Here is a 22,897-nt window from a genome sequence, read left to right as displayed (position 1 = left end):
CATATTATATTGATACTCATATAAAACATTCATTTTATAATAATTTAAAAACAAATTCGAAAAAGGTATCCAGAAAAAAGACCAATACTTGTTATTATTAATTTTGATTATTTAAAACTCTAAAAATTATTTTTATTATAATCTGAAGAAATTTTGTATGTTTTAAACAAGCGAGCCAAGGCTATAGTCGGGTTGGGGCGGACTACGTGATACTCTACACCACAATCCCTGTGCATAAGCTTTTGACTGGTAAAATTCAAAATATAATAAAATTGGGATAGCTTAGCGCCTTTGCTCTGAATGTCTTCATTAATACAGGTTAATTTTGTTGGAACGCATTTAAGTGCATCGTCAGCACAACTCAAATAAACAAATGGAAAAGTGGGATATACGCCAACCATCAATAGGCTTCTTTCTCTGTGAGATTGCACACAAAATGGAGAAAAGGGATACACATTACCGACTATTGCGATATCTCTGTTGTTTGACCACCTATGACAATCTACTTCACATCGTTGTAAAGGCGATATTTTGTACTTTCCTTGCCAGGTTTTGCTTTCGATATACCTCTTACAATTAGGTCGGCGGATTTGATACCCCTCAAATTTCGACAAACTGCAAAAAATGGTTTTGCAAATATCCCGTATTAAAACACGTGTTAGATGTGTCATTTTTAAACGGATACTTAAAAACGATGGATCGCACTGAAACGGCATAGAATGATGTATTTTTTAATGGTGATAATTGAAATAAGATGCGCATGAAATGTAAATGTACTTCGTGGAAATTATGACCATTTTACTGTTTTTTCGACCCTAATATGCAACAGATGCTATATCGTGGACCCAAATCGAATATCACAAAGTGTATATCGAATAAAAGGAATTGACGCGCTGTTTTGGAAAATCGGATGCGCATCATGTCATTTCTACTTCTACCAAGTTCGTGTATAGGTGTATATGGCGCAGGAAAATATAGGTATTAAGTTTAATTATTTGAATGTTAATTTGATCTTTTCTTGCAGTAAAAGTGTTTTTGTGCTTCCACCTCCTTCCAACGCAACTAGGGAGACTTCTCTTATATCAATGAGTGCACCCCCATTCATATTAACTCAATCATATCGGACCTTGTTTTTATCATCAAGTCCGAATGGTGTGTCTAACGACATTACTTGTAAGAGAAGTTTTCCTTCGATGAAATGAGTGGTTTTAATTATTTATTTATTTATTAATCCATTTAATAATACTAAAGCCTTCAAGGCCAATAAATAGTATTACAAAAACATTTCATGCTCAAAGTAGACTAAATTAACATCTATATGGGGATTTCTGAGTGAAATCGGACACTTTTTCAAGATGAGGTTTTTGATTTCCTTTATTTTTTGCTGTGGTGATGCTGCTGATTAACAAAACATTTTAGTATATTTTCAGATTTTTTTTGACTAACGGTTCCAGAGATATCGCGCCTTGAAAAAGTCAAATTCTGTAAAAACTACATGCAAAGAAATACTCATAACTTTTTTAATATTGGTCCAAATTGAAAAAAACGTTTTTTGTATGCTTTGTTGTTTTATCAGCTATTTAATAAAAAATAGCAAAAAAATTTGCACAGTGGGCTTGGATGCTATTTTCGCGATTTAATATTTAAAATCAATTTTTAAAGATGTTCGACCCCTTCGATTTTCTTTAATTTTTTTTTGTATTAAACTACGTTCAATTACACAAATTTTAAGTCCTATGTGGTAATGGGATTCGGACGATTACTATTTTTTCTGAATTTTTTTAAGTTTTTCAATACAATTTTTCCTTTATACCCGAGTGAAACATTTGTTATTTTACCAAAACAATACAAAATAAATTTTTTATATTGGTTTTGTTGTTTTATTTAGGAATTTATCTTAAACATCTTAAAAAGTGCGTAATTTTTCTATTTTGAAAATGTATTAGCAATAAGTGTACCAGCCGGACAATAAGCTTAATAAATTGATAATAAAATAACCACGGTTTGGGAATTACATGAATGGGCATCTGAGCCAAATAATCTACCAATTATTAAAGAGAGATTTTCTCAAGAAGATGATTATTTAAATTCGAAAGAGGAGTTGAATTTGAGATATGAAGTGGCTAAACTTATCGCGGGCACAAAAAACGCCATTCAGTCATACAATAATTGTTAAATAGAATAATTGCTAAACCATCTTCAAAATCGAAAAATGTCGCGGTTTTTAAGACTTTTAAGATAAATTCGTAAATAAAGCAACAAAACAAATGTTAAACAAATTTAATTTTGTATTTTTTGTGTAAAATAACAAATGTTTCACACTGGTATAAAGGAAAAATTGTATTGACAAATTTTAAAAAATTCAGATAAAATAGTAATCGTCCGAATCCCATTACCACATAGGACTTAAAATTTGTGTAATTGAACGTAGTTTAATACAAAAAAATTAAAGAAAATCGAAGGGGTCGAACATCTTTAAAAATTGATTTTAAATATTAAATCGCGAAAATAGCATCCAAGCCCACTGTGCAAATTTTTTTGCTATTTTTCATTAAATAGCTGATAAAACAACAAAGCATACAAAAAAAGATTTTTTTACATTGGACCAATATTAAAGAAGTTATGAGTATTTCTTTGCATGTAGTTTATACAGAATTTGACTTTTTCAAAGCGCGATATCTCTGAAACCGTTAGTCAAAAAAATCTAAAAATATACTAAAATATTTTGCCAATGAGCAGCATCACCACAGCAAAAAATAAAGGAAATCAAAAACCTCATCTTGAAAAAGTGTCCGATTTCACTCAGAAACCCCCATATATATTTATATTCATCAATTAATTAACAAAAGCAAAGAAATTTATTAATTTCTAAAGCAAAGGAAAAAGATTGGCTCCCCAGCCATAACTAAAAAAGTGGAAAATTATAAAACAGGATGGGAAAAGCAACAAGCGATTTATTAAAAAACGCACTCAAATAAGTAGAGTACTCGGAACATACGTTTACAATAAGGATCATCGGAATCATGCTATGAGATATGAGGGCTTGGAGACAAAAAATGATTCAGTAGTTTCAATCGAAACGCATTGTTCGACTGCGAAAATATTCTTAGTTCCAACGGTAAATAATTCCAAATCCGAGCAACTCGTATCACAAAAGATTTCTCAAACCAAGAATTGTATATCCTCGGTATAATTATCTGCGTACTTCTAGAAAATAAGTTAAAAACAAACAAGTTCGTCAGGAAAACTGGTGAACCCCTCCGAATAACTTTATAGAATAAACATAATACCTTACTAGCCACAAAGTGCTCAAAATTCGCACCCAAAAAGTCCTTAACATAGTTCGAGACATGCTCACGACGTCTAATCCCATAAACATAGCGCACAATAGACTTTACAGTACGTTGCAACCTCAAAAACACCCGTTCCAGTGACCCAGAAATGACCTCTAAACCATAATTAATATGTGGCATAAGAAGAGCATGAGCTAACCTTTTTCTAACCCAAGGCGGTACGAATAAATTTGTTGAATACAACCTCCTTAAAGTCCCATACACCCTTCGCTGGACGAAGTCCATATGATGATCAAACAAAAGTTTATCATCAACAAATATGCCCAAAAACTTATGACAATCCACAATACTTACTGGACACTTGTCAAGAAAAATGTTGATTGCGTGGGTGTGGCTACCAAACATAATGGCTTTGGTCTTAGCAGGATTCAATGTCAGAGCATTGTTCAGCGACCACTCCTTAACAAGAGAAAGATAGTGATTAACCTTACTTTCCAAACTAGATAGAGAGCTCCTATCCCCACTAAAAATAAGAAAAATATCATCGGCAAACAAAAGCGGTGTACAATTCACATCACAAACCGATTCAGCAATATTATTTACATAAAGAATAAAAAGCAGGGGACCTAAAACAGATCCCTGCGGTAATCCACATGCAAGAGGTAAACTTTGCGAAGATCTTCCATTGTACGAAACAAATTGAGACCGCCCAACCAAATAAGAGGTAACGAGCTTACAAGCTGTTCCCGAAAATCCAAACTCATTCTTGAGTTTAGCAACGAGTAAGGGATGTGAAACCGAGTTAAAGGCTTTAGTAAGATCCAAAGAGACCACAAGAGTGCTTTTATTAATATTAGCATTGCTCCTAACTAAATCAGTGAAATACAAAAGCAATCCGGTGGTACTATAATGTCTGCGGAAGGCAAACTGACCATCATAAATAAATCTGGACACTAGGGTTATGACTTTTTTACAACCTCATATCCCTGTATCATAGCGTGATGAGTTTTGCCATAAGATTACATAAAATCTTAATTATAAGGTGATTCGGCGAAAAAACCTCACGCACAAAATGATTTTAAAATTTTAATTTATCAAAATTATGGACAATTTTTTGAAGTCACTGAAAGCAGATATATAATTGAAAATAAACTTTAGAGCCACATGAGATAATTAAAATGACATAACATTTATTTCTCACTATTTTTCTTTAATTCTTAGAATCGTACAAATGTCGTAAACGCTTTTATTCAAAAATATATTTTTTTAACAAAAAACAAAAAATTTAAAATTTTTTCAAAGTGACTTTTTTCGCGACTTTTTTAATATTTGAATGAAATAAACGTTATTATAGTTATTAGTAGGCTTATATTTATTCATTCGTGCAACAAAAAATAATATTTTGAAAAAATTTTTTTTTTTCATTTCATATATTTTTTCAAAAAATTATTTTTTTAAAATCGATTTGTGCGTGAACTTTTTTATATTTCAATGGAATAAACGATAGCATAGTGATTAGTAGGCAAAAGTTCATTCATCCCTGCTACAGGAAATCATTTTTGAGGAAAAATGTCAAAAAGTCATAACCCTACTGGACACATAGCAAAGTATTTGGTCCTTCAAAATGTGCTCACACAATTTCGACAGAACAGGAAGTATAGAAATAGGCCTTAGATCATCAGGACAACTAACGACACTTGTCTTGGGTATTGGGACAACGCGAGCACACTTCCAATCCAAAGGATAAGTTGAAGATGTCAATACAGAGTTAATAAAATCTAGAACATGACCCGAAATATATGGAAAAACTATTTTCAAGAAATCCACAGGTATCCCATCAATACCAATAGACTTAGATTTAATTTTATTAAGGGCAATGACAACATCATCTATACATACACAATTAAAGGAAAACCCATTTTTTTGGTATGTTCCAGTACTGCAAGAATCTACTAATTTATACTATTTTTTCCGATAACATAAAGGAAAAAATGTTATCGTAGTAAAAAATAGTAGCTTCTTGCAGGTTCTGGAACAGAGCTACTAGTAAAATCAGAAAAATGTTCACCAAAATCGATAACATTCGGCGACCCCTGAAACACAAAGGAAGAGTTCATGTCATCAACATCAAAATCAAATGCCATACCATCATTACCCGTAAAACCAGACACCCTAAAAAACCGCCACAACGCTGTCGAACCCATCCCGTTAAATTTCTTCGAGTAATACTTCCTTCTTTCGCGATGAATAATTGTCTTCGCTTTGTTCCTATATTTTACGAAGGGAACGAGCCAACTTAATAGGATTCGTATTAATCCAACTATCGTCCGAATGAATTTTCCTACGAACTGTAGGAACAAAGGAAAACAAATCCGTAATAAGAGAGGATAACAAAGAACACTTAACGTCAATATTAACGACGCCGTTTTGCCGTTTTGCCACCGTTGAGAAATGATATTTCGATGTTATCTGGAATTCAGCGAGCAAGACTTTCAGTAACAAAATTGATGCCAATACAAAACTTAGACGATCTTTCTTAATATTGGACTTTTAAACTACATTTAAAAAATGAAAAACAAAGTCAATATTGCCACGAAAACCAAAGTTTGGGTGTTTTTCGTTCGCAATCATTTTCTTTCGACATAATGAATTTTTTTATATTATAAAGTAAACACAATTAATGTATGTATTGAATGTTTGCATCTTTCAAATTGATTTTGTTAATTTATATTTAACCCCAAAATTGTTGTTGTTTATTCAGCAGCATTTAACAACAAATTAACGAATTATAATTTGTTGTTAAATGCTGCTGAATAAACAACAACAACAAAATATCCTCTGATTCTCTGATTCACACCAACACTTATAAACTTATAAACTCTCTGATTCCTCTCCGATTCCATGCCACACCATTCAATGGGTTTACGTCCATAATACAGGTTGTGATGTTGTGAATGCGGACAACGTAATTCACCATAATCCCAGCAAAAAATTTTGGAAGTTGTGCAATTGGAGTTATGATTTCACAACATCTTTCGATGTAGTCCAACAGAGTTATGAAAAATGCACTCCGTAACATACCTTTTTTAAGCAGTTGCTGTAGAGATCCCTGATCCATACAGCAAAAAACCAGTTGGTTGATCCCTGCACATTTCTTCAAAAGACAAACAAGAGTGTACATATACATTTCGGAGAGTTTGTTATAAAATAAAGAAATATAAACTGAAGTTGCGAACATTTCTGCTGTAATTCACGAGACGGAAATTGTTAATGGAGTGAAGTGCAGTTGGAGTCCATGTCGAAAGCTGAACTAGTGATGGGAAGTCAACATAAAAACCCTTTAGTATGATGAAGCAAAATCAGATGCGCTTGGATTAATTGGAGAACGGAGAAAGTAAACTCAAATGTGATTCAATTTAATGGAAATTTTTTTAATTTGTGTTTAATAAAGTTCTTTGTATTCTTGTTTTACACAAATAATAAATGCATTTTATTTATTCTGGGATATTTCGCAATAGCTTGCATTTTTACTGCAGCTTTGGATTGATTAAAAACACAATCCGAAGAGTGCCTTTAAATTCAATCCAAAATACTACATAAAAAGTTGTGATTTGGATCGAAAACGGAGTGCATCCTAGCTGTGTGCTGTGGAAGCAAAATGGAGTGCATCCTAGCTGCGCGCTCTCTTGTAAAATTCATAAGTGAATTCATAGGAAAAGATGTATTCCAACGGCAAATGTACTGTACACTTGTAGTGATTCAACGGCATCCGCGGATGCAAACTTTTTGCTGGGATTGTACTGAAATACATACTACAATATGATAGTGTTATTGTGAATTAAAATATGTTTAACACCCAGTGAAGCGAAGGCACAAACCAAGGCACAGGGTGATTCACTCACTTAATTTTTTGAGCAATCTTCAATCCAGTAATTGACAAAGATGCTATTCAAGAATGGGTGCAAGTGAAATGGAATGTAATTTTTTAGCATCTTCACTCATTCTTTTTACAAGAGCGTGACCCCCAAAAGATGCAATTCATTTCCAGATCCTAAGCATGTCATCTTCACTAACTCGGTGGAATGTCATTTTCACCAACCCTTTGGCATGAATTTTTCACGTCTTGTTCGGAAAATGCTGTATTGAAATATGATTTTCATGTTTTTTTATTTATTCAATTAACGAAATAACTATAATTTAATTATCATCAAAATTATAATTGCAGTTTGTTGTTGTAACAGTAGTTTATATGTTCATCTTTCTGCTTAATGAATGTGGGCTACATATTGAAGTTTCTTAGTAGATTTGATGCTGAGCAGATGTTTTGTGTAATGAAACCTTGCCCTATAGAAATTTAGACGGCAGCACCATCCCGAGCGTATTGAGCCAAAAATACTCTGTTTTGTCCTGACAGCTGACGCTCCTCATCTGAGATAAATGGTGCATATTCTCCGAGGACCGCATGCAGACGATAGATAGTTGTTTATTGAATCTGCGACTGAATTCTTGTGAATATTTCTTAAACCTGCTTGATCATGGTTCTGCTCCCATCGACCATTAAATTCACCTCAACAAAATATCCATAGATTTATTGGCTGGTATTTGTATATCCCTCGCGTGGAAAAGGTTGGTAAGATCAGACAAAAATGAGTTCATCCATTCACAAATGTCATCAGGAAAGGCACCCGACACCAAGTTCGCACAATCATCCGCATACGTTATAGGTTAGACAGTACGACAGGGGTCCAAACATATAATTTATTATCCAACGTTTCAAACTTGGCCGGAGCGTAGTCTGCTCGATAACTCAAACAGCGTGGAGTGCTTGACAGTCTCAAGGGGTTACTATCACTGTTCTATCGCACGGCTTACTCGACTATTATGTGTGGAGATGGCGCACAGTGTTGCTTCGTGGACAAAAATCAAAAATTGTGATGTTAACTTTTACATATGTTCATGATTTTTTCTTACATTAAACACATCCCATACAACGAATCTGAAAGAATTTTGTCGATATGTGCATCCATAATGAAATTATAGCCCTTGAAATATGAAAAATATTTCCCAGGTAATCTAAAGCGGTAATCATATGCAAATTAGACAATTTTTAAAATAACATTTTCTGAAAAGTTTGTCGATAAAATTAAAAGTTTTGGATGGGGATTTGATGGGTGGGCTATAAATATAAAATTTTAGTACAAAAAGTTGACATCAACTGCACGTGAGCAATGTACCGTTATCAAGAAATCAAAATTTAAATTTGATAAAAAAAATTCAAATTCTTATTATTTAGTAGAGCAGATCTTTTGATTGCCACCTCGGCTCTTGTTTTCTGTTAATTGGACATCTCTTCCGAAGCGAAATGTGCAAAAACTTTCTGCCATCCCTGCAACCTTCTGAGATATATCGGTTCAGATTTTATATAATCCCCATATATATCTTTTCCCGATTTAGCTACAACTTGTTCAATTTTGATCGGATAGCCTTCAAATTTAGTTCGTGTTATTTTCTTAGGCCCCTGAATAGCTACACCTATTTTCGTAAAAATCGGTTCAGATTTGGATATGCCCCCATATATATCTTCCCACGATTTTGCTATAACTCGGTCAATTTTAATCGAATAGCCTTCAAATGTAATGTGCGATATTTTCTTAGGCCGCTGAATAGATTCACCGATTTTCGTAAAAATCGGTTCAGATTTGGATATAGCCCCCATATATATCTTCCCACGATTTTGCTATAATTCGCTCAATTTTTGATGAATAGCCTTCAAATTTAACATGGGATGTTCCTCAGGATCTGTTCAGTTTTACCTTTGACCTAGGTTGATGAATGTTTGCACAAGTACTTATGAGGGCACAGGAATGAAAAAAATCAACTTTGGTCCATATCGGTTCAGGTTTGAACATTTTTTCTTATTTAACCAATATCTCACATACATTGCGTGTTTAGTGAAAATATATATGAGAGATATATCCAAATCTAAACCGATTTTTGTCAAAATCGGTGAAACTGAAAAAGGCTTTAAGAAAACATCCCATGTTAAATTTGAAGGCTATGTTTCAAAAATTGATCGATTTATAGCAAAATCGGTGAAAGATATATATAGAGCCTATTTCGTAATCTGTACCGATTTTTGCGAAATCAAATCAACATCGGTAAAACTGAACAGTGGCCTGAGGAAACATACCATGTTAAATTTGAAGGCTATTCATCAAAAATTGAGGGATTTATAGCAAAATCGGGGAAAGTTATATATGGGAGCTATATCCAAATCTGAACCGATTTTTACGAAAATCGGTGAAACTACTCGGGGGCATAAGAAAATATCACATATAAAATTTGAAGGCTGTTCGATTAAAATTGACCGAGTTATAGCAAAATCGGGGAAAGATATATATGGGGACTATATCCAAATCTGATGCGATTTTTGTGAGAATCGGTAGAACTACTCATGAGCCCAAGAAAATATTACATATTAAATTTGAAGGCTATTCGATCAAAATTGACCGAGTTATTGAAATTATACTATATACGTGACTTCACATAAGCTTGGATTTGTTGCTCGTATCCTTGAATTTACATCACAGATGCTGGAATCAAAATCGATATGATGTTCACAATTAATTTCCACATTCAAAAGGTTTAAAAAGTGTTGCCTCCAGTGAGATAGTTGCTCTTCGTCGGTGTTAAGAAGATTTCCTGTCTCATCTTAAGTATATTGCGGTTTATCAATTCATTGGTGATCCTAAATACTGTCCGGGAGTCAACAATGTTATGACTTCGTTTGTCTCTTCTGACTGAACGCTGCACTACTTTATGGAGGGATCGATATTCTAACTTATATTGGACTAATGTTTTCCCGCGAGTGGATTTTCTCCATTAGATCCAATCGATTTTGAATGATGTTCCATGTTTCGTCCGTCATCCATATTTGTCTGCCTTTAGTCAGAGGACCCAGAGTATTTTTGCGCATTTCATTAATATGTCTCTGGTTTTGTTCCATTTTCCTGCAGCCGTTACGTTCACCATTTGTTCTCGATGTTTCTTCTCGCAGTTTGCCAATAAAATTGTTTTTTTTTTACCGAGTTAATATGTTCATTCGGTACACTGCAAGCTTCTGCGGACGTTTCAACTGGTCATCTTTCTATATTCTTCGTGCGTTGCAAAAGTCCATGAACCGTTCTCCATTATCATTTCGAGTTCCCAAGCCGTGCTTGCCCATTACATGGTGTAGTGAGGTATTGTCGGAGCCAACGTTTGCATTTAAATTACCCATGACGCATATTATGTTTACTGCCAATAGGTTTCCCAGAATATAGGAAATTGGTGTTACTGTTGTGAGAGTTATATTCACCTGAACCGTTTCAACGTACTTCACTGAGACCCAGTATGGAGATCCCATATCTTAACCTTTTCCGTCCGACTTGGAGAAAATTGGAATTCATATTTGACACGCCATCATCATCGCTGTCTCTAAGCGTTCTCACAATCCAGAATCCAATATTAGTCCTTATATCCTTATAGGATATCTAAAAGTCGACAACGAGTATTCCGGTTTATTTCTAAAATTTTTGATTAGCCATCATCTAATTGTCAAAAATATAATAAATATATGTAGCCGATGGCCTAAACTGCTAATGCTATTCTTCCAAATTATCTTATATTTAATTTAATATAAGATAAATTTTATAAATAAATAAATAAAATGATAAATACAGTTGAGCCTCGATTATCCATAAATCGATTTTTCAGGATCCTCCATTATAGAAAATAAATGATGGTCTTGTTTCGATTGCTCTATTATCCATTAAAAACTTCATTATCCGGGAGTAAAAACACACCTTTCAATTAATTTGATAAAGAAGTTCTCCTGTTTCACACATTTTGTGCATTCATGGGATCACAATAACATCCAAGGCAAGCATAAATAGCTTTATGTTCTCGAAATATTTTTATGCAGATGTAAATTCTTGAATTCTTAATTTTATTTCATTTCTATCCTTAAACCAATATAATAAAAATAGCACCGTTAAATATCATTTTGCAAATGTGTACGATATTATGCCATTTTTATTAAAAAATGTGTTCAAAAGCCGCTGAAAAGCGTTGACACCATTATCTGTCAAAATCGATTATCCGTAATGCCGCCTGCCTCCACAAAAACGGATAATATACCATAATTCGAATTTAGCAATTAATTTTCCCTTATTTCGGGGCTATAATTTCAGCGTGAATATAACACTTTTGTGATATTACAATAGAAAAAGATTCCTGTAACATATTTTATCTTTAGCCTTTTGGACTTTTCACGAATGTAGTTAAATTGAAATACTACGCCGATGTGGTGGCGCCGTGGCTTAGTTGGTTAAAGCGCCTGTCTAGTAAACAGGAGATCGTGAGTCCGAATCTCGCCGGGGCCTAAAAATGTAGTTTCCGTTTGCAACATAGGAGGAATACTAAATATTCATTCCCCATAAAAGATCAAACATTTTTGCTTAGTTGCAGTTTGGGGCCACTTATCATATCGTGTTGATGTTGCCGCATTTATGGCCCAATCGATGAAAAAAATTTACCAGTTCATTATTGTGGCTAAAAAACGATTTCTACAAAAAAAATTGTGATGATCGGTTAACGATAACCCTTGCACCTTGATCGATCTTTATTTCCATAATACCTTGTATAGGGGCCAAAGGCGAATTTTCAGGAAATCGCTCTAAAGGCCACTATTTCAAAAAAAAAAAAAAAAAAAAAAAAATTTAGGACTCGTTTTTAGACACAACAATGAACAATGAATGAAAAGTATTAACAAAAGTTGACAACGCTGTTGTTATCGGCAGGACTTCGCGACAGCTTTATATTGGTTGTTAACTTACCGAAAAATTTCGTTAATTACCGAATTTTAATTTTACCGATTTTTGTCGGTAATTCAAAAAATGAGTTACAGAATTCCACTACTGGTAAATCTACTTCATCGATTGGAAAATAGTTTAATTTCAAAAAAAAAAAAAAAAAAAAAAAACAATTTTGTCACTTTTTTGGGCCGCCCTAGAACTTTCAAATTTTTCTATTTTTATTTCATGTGCACAAAAAAGTAAACAACTATTTTGCCTACAAATTTAAAGGTGGATTGTGACATTTCAAGAAAAATTGATTTTTTACGTGAATTTGTTCTTTTCGTGGCTTGAATTTTCGCATACATCTTATTAATATACATATATTAAATTTTTGTCAAAGCCTTATTTTGGCGGTCAAATTCCGTTATTTGTATAAAAACAGGAATACACCAGGCTCTCAGTAAGAAAATAACAGTGCACTATAGTCGCAAATCTAGAATTTTTTGGCCAAAACTACTTTCTTTCTACTAAAATTAATTATTATTTATAATAAATGTGTAAGAACAGCAACCCTTAAGTTTTGTCGCCCACAAACTTTGAACAGGTTGGTCCCGTTGTATGGGGTCTAAACCATTGACATATTTTAATAGTTTTTGGTACAAAGGATTCTTACCTTCCAAAACGTTGAAATACCAAATTATACCCGAATCTGTTATAAAATGTCGCTAAACCCCTGTGAATCAGGCTGTACCCTCAAAAAAAAAACAAACAAACATGATACGGACTTGTTTTCTGCATTCTCAAACCCCGAAATATTAATTTAAAAGAAAATCGGTTGATAAATGTGTTTATTACAGTTATATTTCAATTTTCAACTGTAATTCAGAAAATAGCAGTTGTAATTCAGAAATTCCATTTGAAATTCTGATATCTTATTTTTAATTCAGAAATTCCATTTGTAATTTAGAAATTCTATTTGAAATTCAGATATTTTATTCAAATATTTTATTTCCATTTGAAATTCAGATGTTTCATTTGAAATTCATAAAATTTTTTATTGAAATTCAGAATTACTTTATGACGATATATAAACAATATCAAATTTAAATTACATTTCATTTTCTGAATTTCAAATGAAATATTCTGAATATCAAACGTAAATTCTGAATATCAAATTGAATATCTGAATTTTAAATGGAATATCTGAATACAAATAAAATATCTGAACTTCAAATGGAATATCTGAATTACAAATAAAATATCTGAATTTCAAATAGAATTTCTGAATTACAAATAAAATATCTGAATTTCAAATGGAATTTCTGAATTACAACTGCTATTTTCTGAATTACAGTTGAAAATGTTGTAATTACAGTCACAACAGTTTTTTATAAACAATTTACCAATCTTAAAATACAAAAATCCACTTTATTTTAACTGTGGCAAATTTGAGCAAGAATTTACTTCTGAATATATTAGTACACTCCCTCTGCTAGTTTCCAAAAACGATTTGGCAGTGGACATTTTTTATAAAGTTTAAATATATTTAAAAATATGTATATAAAATAATTTTCAAAATACATATAAACATTGATTTTACTACGCTAATTTAACAAAACTTTTCGTTCTTTTTTAAATATTATGAAAGTACTCACCGTCAGCTTCCCTATTCATAATAACTCTGGTCTCAATTCGGTATATTTATGCAACGACACAACACAACAAAAGAGCATATTTTTCAATACAAATTTTTTTTATGTTCATACAAAAAAGTATCAATTTTGTCACTGCCCCAACTAACGGTGTTTACAAATACTAATTATTTTCGATTGAATTGAAGTGTTTTTTATTATTCTGCTCAAAAAAGATTTTTAAACTAAAAAATATAGTTTTGGCCAAAAATTTCCTGATTGAAACCATAGTGCAGTGTGAAACCATAGTGCAGACATTTTTTTGAGTGTGCGCTTTTAACTTGTACTGGTGAGGTGAATGCCAGAACAGGACCGTATGTATTACTCTCTGTTTAGAAAGTTCTCTTACTTACCCATTATTTTATAAAGGTATAACTTAAAATGCTTACGACGATACGCGGTTGGGCAAGTAGTTGATATCCAAATGTAAAAACGGAAAACATCGAATATTTAGAATTTCTCTTATGTTGCAAAAGGAAACTACATTTTTAGGCCCCGGCGAGATTCGAACTCACGATCTCCTGTTTACTAGACAGGCGCTTTAACCAACTAAGCCACGGCGCCGTCACGTGCCATATTTGATACAAAAATAATCACAATCAAGATTGCTATTGGTTTACCTATTTTTTATGTGTACGTTTTAAAATAATTTGTATGGATAATTTGGTCTAAAAAGACAAGAGTAATAGATAGTATATATTTGTATTACTTATGAAAATGTTGACTAACTTATTGAAATTGATAAAGCAACATTAGTTATTTTTCGACATTTTGATAATCCCGTATCAGTATGTGGTTCCTACATCATTTCAAGTGGGTAAATAGAAATCGCAGGGCATACATTGTGAGACTGTTTTCGGACAGATATCTAGAAACTTCAAAATATCAGTCAGTATTACTATACAGGCGGTATTGCTATATCACTGTAAAATGAATGAATGTCCCCATATAACAGCATCGCTGATTTAAGTTAAGCATTTGTGGTTCCCTCCAAAGCATAACAATTTTAATTTCCTATCTTTATGATTTGATGTACTTTCTATAAATTCAAGGTATGGGAGCTTCAAGTAACAAACAGAATTATTTCGTTTCTTTAATCGCATATAACATGCTGTTTATATTAGAGCTTTTTGCAGGGTTACCCTTCTTTATGAGGATTTGTTTGAAATATAAGCAATGGAATTGACATTTAAAACCCAGTCGGTTTGTTAAATCCGGTTATATGTAAACGGGGTATAACTTCTAGGAGGAGATTACTGGTACATTTTTAAAATTATACGCTTTGGTAGACAGAGGATTCTTTTTAGGCGTATTTTACGGAAAGTATTGTAGAGTCGCAGTTGTTGCCAAAGATACTTTTCTCGTATATAAAACTGAAATGACGTTCGTAAGTATATTTAAAACTCGACCAATTTACAACAGATTTGTTTTGTTTATGTTTTAAAATGTTTACATTTATGCAAGGAAGGTTTTGATATACACGGTGCACCTGAAATGAAAGGTGCTTACACCTGAGAAGATTTTGAGGATTCTGTTCATAGATGAGAAGAAAAAAATCGGCGGAGAGTTTTTTAAATAAATCGCGGTCAATGTTCAAATGTTGTACAGAATTTTCACTGTCAATTTAAACTTCTATATCTCAACAAGTAAGAAAGTATCAGTAAATGTATTAATTTTGCATCACGAGTTTGCTTCTAAATACGTGGACTATGTGGGTATGCTAATGTGGGGCTATACCATCCCAGCAAAATGTTTGATGCCAAAGATGTCATTTAATCATGGGTGAAAGTGTTCTGGCATGTCATCTTTTTAGCATCTTCATCGATGAATTTTATATGAGATACAAATCTCATATTGGATACAAATCATGTAATTTACACCAATGCTTTGGAATGTCATTTTCACCAACCCTTTACAATGACATTATGATTACGACGAGAGTTTTCACAACGTTGGTTGTGATTTCGAATTTCCGACAACATCAAGCCTATTGTAAATAATTAATCTTATATATTTAGAAAATGTGTAAAAATAAAAACACAAAATTCATCTCTATTGGATCGAAGGAATGGGTTTTAATGCTGATGAAAAGATCGGATCTTTCACGGCTTCCTTTGCATGGGTTCAAATGCTGATGAAAAGATCGGATCTTTCACGACATCCTTAGCATGGGTTCAAATGCTAATGAAGAGATCGGATCTTTCACGACTTTCTTTGAACCAATACAAAAGATGCCATGAAATCACTTTATCGCAAAGAACCCCTTCCTTCAAATTTTGCTGGGATGTCATTGACATATTAGCCCAGTCAAAATAGACATGTGTATAAGGGGAAATATGGGAAAAACTTAGTGGAAAGCTAGGGTTTGCCAGTAGAAGTAACATCCATCGCTCCCATATGTGCAAACGAAATTATTCAGGGTCAAAGGTAATTTTTTGGAAGGCTTATTCAGCTTTTTATTTTTCTCAAAAACGGTAAGACCTAACAAAGATTGGGTAAAGTAAATTAGGCTTACAAATTGTCTACAATAATGATCTTTATGGCTTTTCAGTAGGAGTCACCATTCTTGAGATATCGCGATATAAGTGTCAAATTACACATGTGAAGAATTAAACCGCGTAAGAACATCATGAGGCGAACCGGTTCAAATAACAAAGGTATTTGCTTAAGCTTTCAAACGATACCCTGGCCTTTCGGGTCAAATAACCGGCGAAAAATGAAAATTATACATTTCCGTAATCAGCGCAACAAACGCTACCTTTTGACAAAAATTAAAAAAAAAAAAACATCGGAGAGTTTTCGTTAGGGTCGTTCGCGTTGGGCTTTCGATTACACATGTGGGTTAAATGGGCTATCTCTACTTATAAAAGAGTTGAGTAATGATGAGTGCCTGACTGACAATCAACACCCAGGCTAAAGCTAGAATCTTGAAATCTTGGGTGAGGGTCACCCTTGATCCGAAGGTGTCAAATAAGGCTTGGAAATTCGAACTAGATCGGCATGAAAAGTACTAAATATGGAGCGAGGGTCACTGATGGAGTGTAGGATTGGTACGTCTATCCTACACTCCTTTTTGGATATTCGAAATATAAGCGTACGAAACGTATTAAAATGTACTGAATTTGGTCCCAATTCATATTTTGTGAACGAATAAAGCTTAACGACTGAAATTTGGAATGAAAATCAAGGTTTAGAAGTATTGTTCATATAAGGAGGTGGCTTTGGAATTGTATCCGCATGTGTACGAAAAGTACTAAATGGTATTAAAATTGGTACAATTTGGATTAGGATGAACGGATTGAGCTGGAATCCTGAAATTTGAAATTGCTGTTGGCTTGTAGGTTTGAGGGAGTTTTTGAAAATTCGTACTTATGAGTACGAATAGTACTAAATTTGCTACAATTTGGATTTGGGTGATCGAATAGAGATGGAATTCTGAAATTTGAAATCATGATCACTGTCGAGGTGTAGGACTAAGGGAGTTGTGGAAGTTCGTACTTATGGGTACTAAAAGTACTAATCGGTACTAAATTTGGTTAAAAGGGTTAATCGGGTGGACAAGCAAGATTGATAGTGTATGGACCGCTTTACTCTCTGTTTAGGAAGTGTTCGTACTTACCCATTATTTTATAAAAATATAAGTTAAAATGCTTACAACGATACGCGATTGGGCAAGTAGTTGACATCCAAATGTCAAAACGGAAAACATAGAAGAATTCCTAGGCCCCGGCGAGATTCGAACTCACGATCTCCTGTTTACTAGACAGGCGCTTTAACCAACTAAGCCACGGCGCCCTCACGTTCCATATTTGATACAAAAATAATCGCAATCAATATTGCTATTGGTCTACTTATTATTGATGCGTACGTTTTAAAATCATTTGTATGGATAATTTGGTCTAAAAAGACAACAGCAATAGATAATACATATTTGTATTATGAAAATGTTGACTAACTTATTGAAATTGATGAAGCAACATTAGTTATTTTTCGATATAATCCCGTATCAGTATGTGGTTCCTGCATCGTTTCAAGTGGGTAAATAGAAATACGCTGGGCATACATTATAAGACTGTTTTCGGTCAGATATCTAAAAACTTCAAAATATCAGTCAGTATTACTATACAGGCGGTATTTCTATATCCCTGTAAAATGATTCTTCGGGTTCCTAGTGGTAAAATTATGGACAAAGGTAAACATTTTATTTTGGCCACATATAACAGCATCGCTGATGTCTTTTTTTAATTCAAGGTGTGGGAGCTTCAAGTAACAAACAGAATTAATTTGTCTCTTTAATAGCATATAACTTCTAGGAGGAGATTACTGCTAGATTTTTAAAATTATACGCTTTGGTAGACAGTGGTAGAAATTATACGCTTTGGTAGACAAAAACTTTAAACATATTTCGATGAAATGAACTGTTTTAGCACGATACACAGAGGGATTTTAGAAAAAAACTATTTGCGCGGAAAATGTAGCCACTTTAAGGTAAAAAACTAGGGAAAAATGTGTTGAAGCAAACATGTTTTTTTTTTATTTTGTTCAATATTTATTTTGAAAATTGTGAGAAATTCAGTTTTAGTTTTTTTGGGGATTTTCAGACTTAAACCACTATAACTTAGCCATTTGTTAACCGATTAAAAAAAATACTAACTTGTTCGAAAGATATTATTCACACCTTTAAAAGAAAGAAGGATCAAAAAATCCTTTGTAAAGAATGAAGATATGTTCGTTTAAATTTGAAAATGAAAGAAACACAGATTTTCACTACTTTTACCGTTATAAAAAATAAAACGAAGTGACCTAAACGAACTAAAGGCATTGTCGTTGTCCATGGATCCCAACACGATATAATTTTGCATCAGAACGCTTGAATAGTTTTCTGGTCAACTTTTGTAGCACAGTGCCATTTATCGAAATTTTTCGAAAAGTTTGCACCTTCTTAAGCCCAAAACTGCCTGAAGGAGCGTTTCAATGCTTTTGCGATGTATTAGAGAGTTCTTAGTTACTGTCTTGGCTACAATTGTTGTGCTTGTGTTCGATCGAAAATCTCGATGGTTTGGCTGTTATATGCCAAAATGTCCAAAAAACGTGGATAAAAAACTTAAAGTCAAGATCGGGAGGCTCGATTTTCACCGTAGACCTATGGTGTAGTGGACTTTTTTGCTCAGTTCAATCCCAGGAATAAGAACCGCGAAGGGCCCATTAAGGTTTTCAAACTTGTTAATGATCATCATTTAAATGTGTAAGCAAGCTGCAAAATCTTTTAGTCATGACATTAAAATAATAGAATATAGTTTTAAGTATTCTCATCAATAATTGTTTTATATACTTTATTACTGAAAACAAAAAGTCTCAATAAATCTAAATCTAAATCTAATGGCTAAGTTATAGTGGTTTAAGTCTGAAAATCCCCACAAAAAACTAAAACTGAATTTCTCACAATTTTCAAAATAAATATTGAACAAAACAAAAAAAAAAAACATGTTTGCTTCAACACATTTTTCCCTAGTTTTTTACCCTAAAGTAGCCACAGTTTCCGCGCAAATAGTTTTTTTTCTAAAATCCCTCTGTGTATCGTGCTAAAACAGTTCATTTCATCGAAATATGTTTAAAGTTTATGTCTACCAAAGCGTATAATTTCTACCACTGTCTACCAAAGCGTATAATTTTAAAAATCTAGCAGTAATCTCCTTCTAGAAGTTATATGCTATTAAAGAGACAAATTAATTCTGTTTGTTACTTGAAGCTCCCACACCTTGAATTAAAAAAAGACATCAGCGATGCTGTTATATGTGGCTAAAATAAAATGTTTACCTAATTTAATTAATCGAGCTTTTTATGACTTAAGGAGATTACATTGAAAAATTGATATCTAGGGAAGTCCTACACACACACATCAACCATTATGCGACGATCGTTTCGTTAGCTGGTTAGGCTAACATCCTCAGGCATATTAGATGTTGTTGTTATTGCTAGACAATTTTCGCCATTTGGAGCTCCTATTTATACATCCAAGATTGCAATTTTGCATTTGTGAAGTTCAAATTGAAGCTTTTTATTTCCAAAGACGACTCATTTGTCCCCCTTCTATTCCAGAAATCAATTTTTTCAATGTTGCATTCTTGTTACAGTCGATGGCTTTTTACCTTTGTCCATAATTTTACCACTAGGAACCCGAAGTATCATTTTACAGGGATATAGAAATACCGCCTGTATAGTAATACTGACTGATATTTTGAAGTTTTTAGATATCTGACCGAAAACAGTCTTATAATGTATGCCCTGCGTATTTCTATTTACCCACTTGAAACGATGCAGGAACCACATACTGATACGGGATTATATCGAAAAATAACTAATGTTGCTTTATCAATTTCAATAAGTTAGTCAACATTTTCATAATACAAAAATGTATTATCTATTGCTGTTGTCTTTTTAGACCAAATTATCCATACAAATGATTTTAAAACGTACGCATCAATAATAAGTAGACCAATAGCAATATTGATTGCGATTATTTTTGTATCAAATATGGAATGTGAGGGCGCCGTGGCTTAGTTGGTTAAAGCGCCTGTCTAGTAAACAGGAGATCGTGAGTTCGAATCTCGCCGGGGCCTAAGAATTCTTCTATGTTTTCCGTTTTGACATTTGGATGTCAACTACTTGCCCAATAGCGTATCGTTGTAAGCATTTTAACTTATATTTTTATAAAATAATGGGTGAGTACGAACACTTCCTAATCAGAGAGTAAAGCGGTCCATACACTATCAATCTTCCTTGTCCACCCGATTAACCCCTCTTAACCAAATTTAGTACCGATTAGTACTTTTAGTACCCATAAGTACGAACTTCCACAACTCCCTTAGTCCTACACTTCGACAGTGATCATGATTTCAAATTTCAGAATTCCATCTCTATTCGATCACCCAAATCCAAATTGTAGCAAATTTAGTACTATTCAAACCTACAAGCCAACAGCAATTTCAAATTTCAGGATTCCGTTTCTATTCGTTCACCCAAATTCAAATTGCGCCAAATTTAGTACCGTTTAGTTACTTTACTTTTCGTACCTATAAGTAAGAATTTTCACAACTCCCTCAATCCTACACTTCGACAGTAATCATGATTTCAAATTTCAGAATTCCATCTCCATTCGTTCACCCAAGTCCAAAATGTAGCAAATTTAGTACCATTTAGTACTCTTTGCACACAAAAGTACAAATTACAAAACTTCCTCAATCCTACAAGCCAATAGCAATCATAATTTCAAAGTGTACCAAATTTAGTACCGATAAGTACTTTTCGTACCCATAAGTACGAATTTCCACAACAACCTTAGTACTACACTCCAACGGCATTATTTGTTCCAAAATTTAAGGATTCCAACTCTATTGGTTCACCCAAATCCAAATTGTACCAAATTTAGTACTTTCTGTACCCATAACTACGAATATCCACAACTCCCTCAATCCCACACTTCGACAGTAATCTTAATTCCAAATTTCAGGATTCCATCTCTATTCGTTCACCAAATCCAAATTGTAACAAATTTAGTACCCTTAAGTACTTCTCATACCCATAGCTACGAATTTCCACAACTCCCTTAATCATACAGTCCGACGGCAATCTTTATTCCAAATTTAAGCATTCCAGCTCTATTGGTTCACCCAAATCCAAATTGTACCATATTTAGTACTTTTCGTTCCCATAAGTACGAATTTCCACAACTCCCTTAATCCTACACTCCAACAGTAATCTTAATTCCAAATGTTAGGATTCCAGCTCAATCCGTTCACCCTAATCCAAATTGTACCAATTTTAATTCCATTTAGTACTTTTCGTACATATTCGGATACTATTCCAAAGCCACCTCCTTATATATATATATATATATATATATATATATATATATATATATTTGGTTAAAATTTTACAACTGTCATACGATTACCGTGGAAACACGCGTGAATTTAGTTTTTTTGCATTCTGAATCTAATAAGCCATGGCTCGTCTTATTGAAGGATTTCAATTAGGTCGATGGATGTGATACCCCTCAAATTTCGAAAATGTACAAAAAATATTTTTGAAAATGTCGCGTATTAAAACGCGATTTGAATATGTCATTTCACCTTTAATATATAAATAGAGCGATACGTCTGTTTAAAATGTGCGAAAACAGGTAGGTAAAAATTGGTTATCATCATTATTGCACGAAATTTTGACGAAAAGAGCAAATTTTTTCCTTCTTAATATTTTTGTTTGGCTTGACCTCAAGCCGAACAAAAATATTAAGAAGAGTAAGTCCAAAGGTCAACTATAATACAAAATAAATGTTGAAATTTTTTATATATATTTTATAAGCAATGGCTCTACTATTTTCACAAAATACCTTTTCAAATACGTAATATTTTGTCATAAATTTGATTTTTCTCGAATTCATTTAGACATTTCGGGATTATTTTTTCATCATCGCAAACAGTACGAAGTCAGTTAAAGGTAATGACTTATAACAGCTTATTATATCAAGCCGCGATTTTTTTAGATTTTTTTTCTAAACATTCAAGTTAATTATGTTACAAAAATAGATTTGGAATGACGATTTTTTTCTTAGCCTAGGTACCAAAAATCATTCATGCCTAATTAATTTTGTTTTAATTTTTTTTAAAATGGAAAACTCAATTTTACGAATTTTTGCCCATATACCAAAAATTTGTAGTAAGCAAACTTCTGATTCAGAGAGATATCGAAATATTAAATTACGTTAAACTAAGTTTGGAAGAAATTTTTGTAAATGTTGAGAGTTAGCTTACACTCTATCAATTTTAATATGTGTAAGGAGGGTGCACTCATTGATATGAGAGAAGTCTCTCTTGTCCCTTGTGGGATGTTTGTGGAACAATTATTATTATTAAGTAAGGTTTTTGGAGCTTTAGCTCCATTATCTCAGAAAGTATGGACCGTTGTTATAAGGACCGTTTAAACAACCTTCTGCAAAAAAATTCAAATAGATCAGAGACGAGTCCTCAATCTGCACTTTTCCAAACTTTGTGTGGGAGGTACCTTAATGACGGGA

The 22,897-nt window shown here is 33.1% G+C and overlaps 4 non-coding genes across 4 annotated transcripts; 2 read left to right on the top strand and 2 right to left on the bottom strand.

The window, feature by feature from the left end:
- Nucleotides 1-11,642: 11,642 nt before the first annotated feature.
- TRNAT-AGU (transfer RNA threonine (anticodon AGU)) lies at nt 11,643-11,716 on the top strand. The gene has a single exon. It is a non-coding gene; the product is annotated as a tRNA-Thr (tRNA).
- Nucleotides 11,717-14,311: 2,595 nt separating this feature from the next.
- On the bottom strand, nt 14,312-14,385 carry TRNAT-AGU (transfer RNA threonine (anticodon AGU)). Its single transcript has one exon. It is a non-coding gene; the product is annotated as a tRNA-Thr (tRNA).
- Nucleotides 14,386-17,542: 3,157 nt separating this feature from the next.
- Nucleotides 17,543-17,616, bottom strand: TRNAT-AGU (transfer RNA threonine (anticodon AGU)). Its single transcript has one exon. It is a non-coding gene; the product is annotated as a tRNA-Thr (tRNA).
- Nucleotides 17,617-20,367: 2,751 nt separating this feature from the next.
- TRNAT-AGU (transfer RNA threonine (anticodon AGU)) lies at nt 20,368-20,441 on the top strand. Its single transcript has one exon. It is a non-coding gene; the product is annotated as a tRNA-Thr (tRNA).
- The last annotated feature ends 2,456 nt before the right edge of the window (nt 20,442-22,897 follow it).

The sequence above is a fragment of the Musca autumnalis genome, unplaced genomic scaffold, assembly GCF_047663935.1.
Source record: "Musca autumnalis isolate F117 unplaced genomic scaffold, ASM4766393v1 scaffold_5, whole genome shotgun sequence".
NCBI lineage: Eukaryota > Metazoa > Arthropoda > Insecta > Diptera > Muscidae > Musca > Musca autumnalis.
The sequence above is the reverse complement of the archived record's forward strand: the minus strand, read 5'-3'. Positions and strand labels throughout refer to the sequence as shown.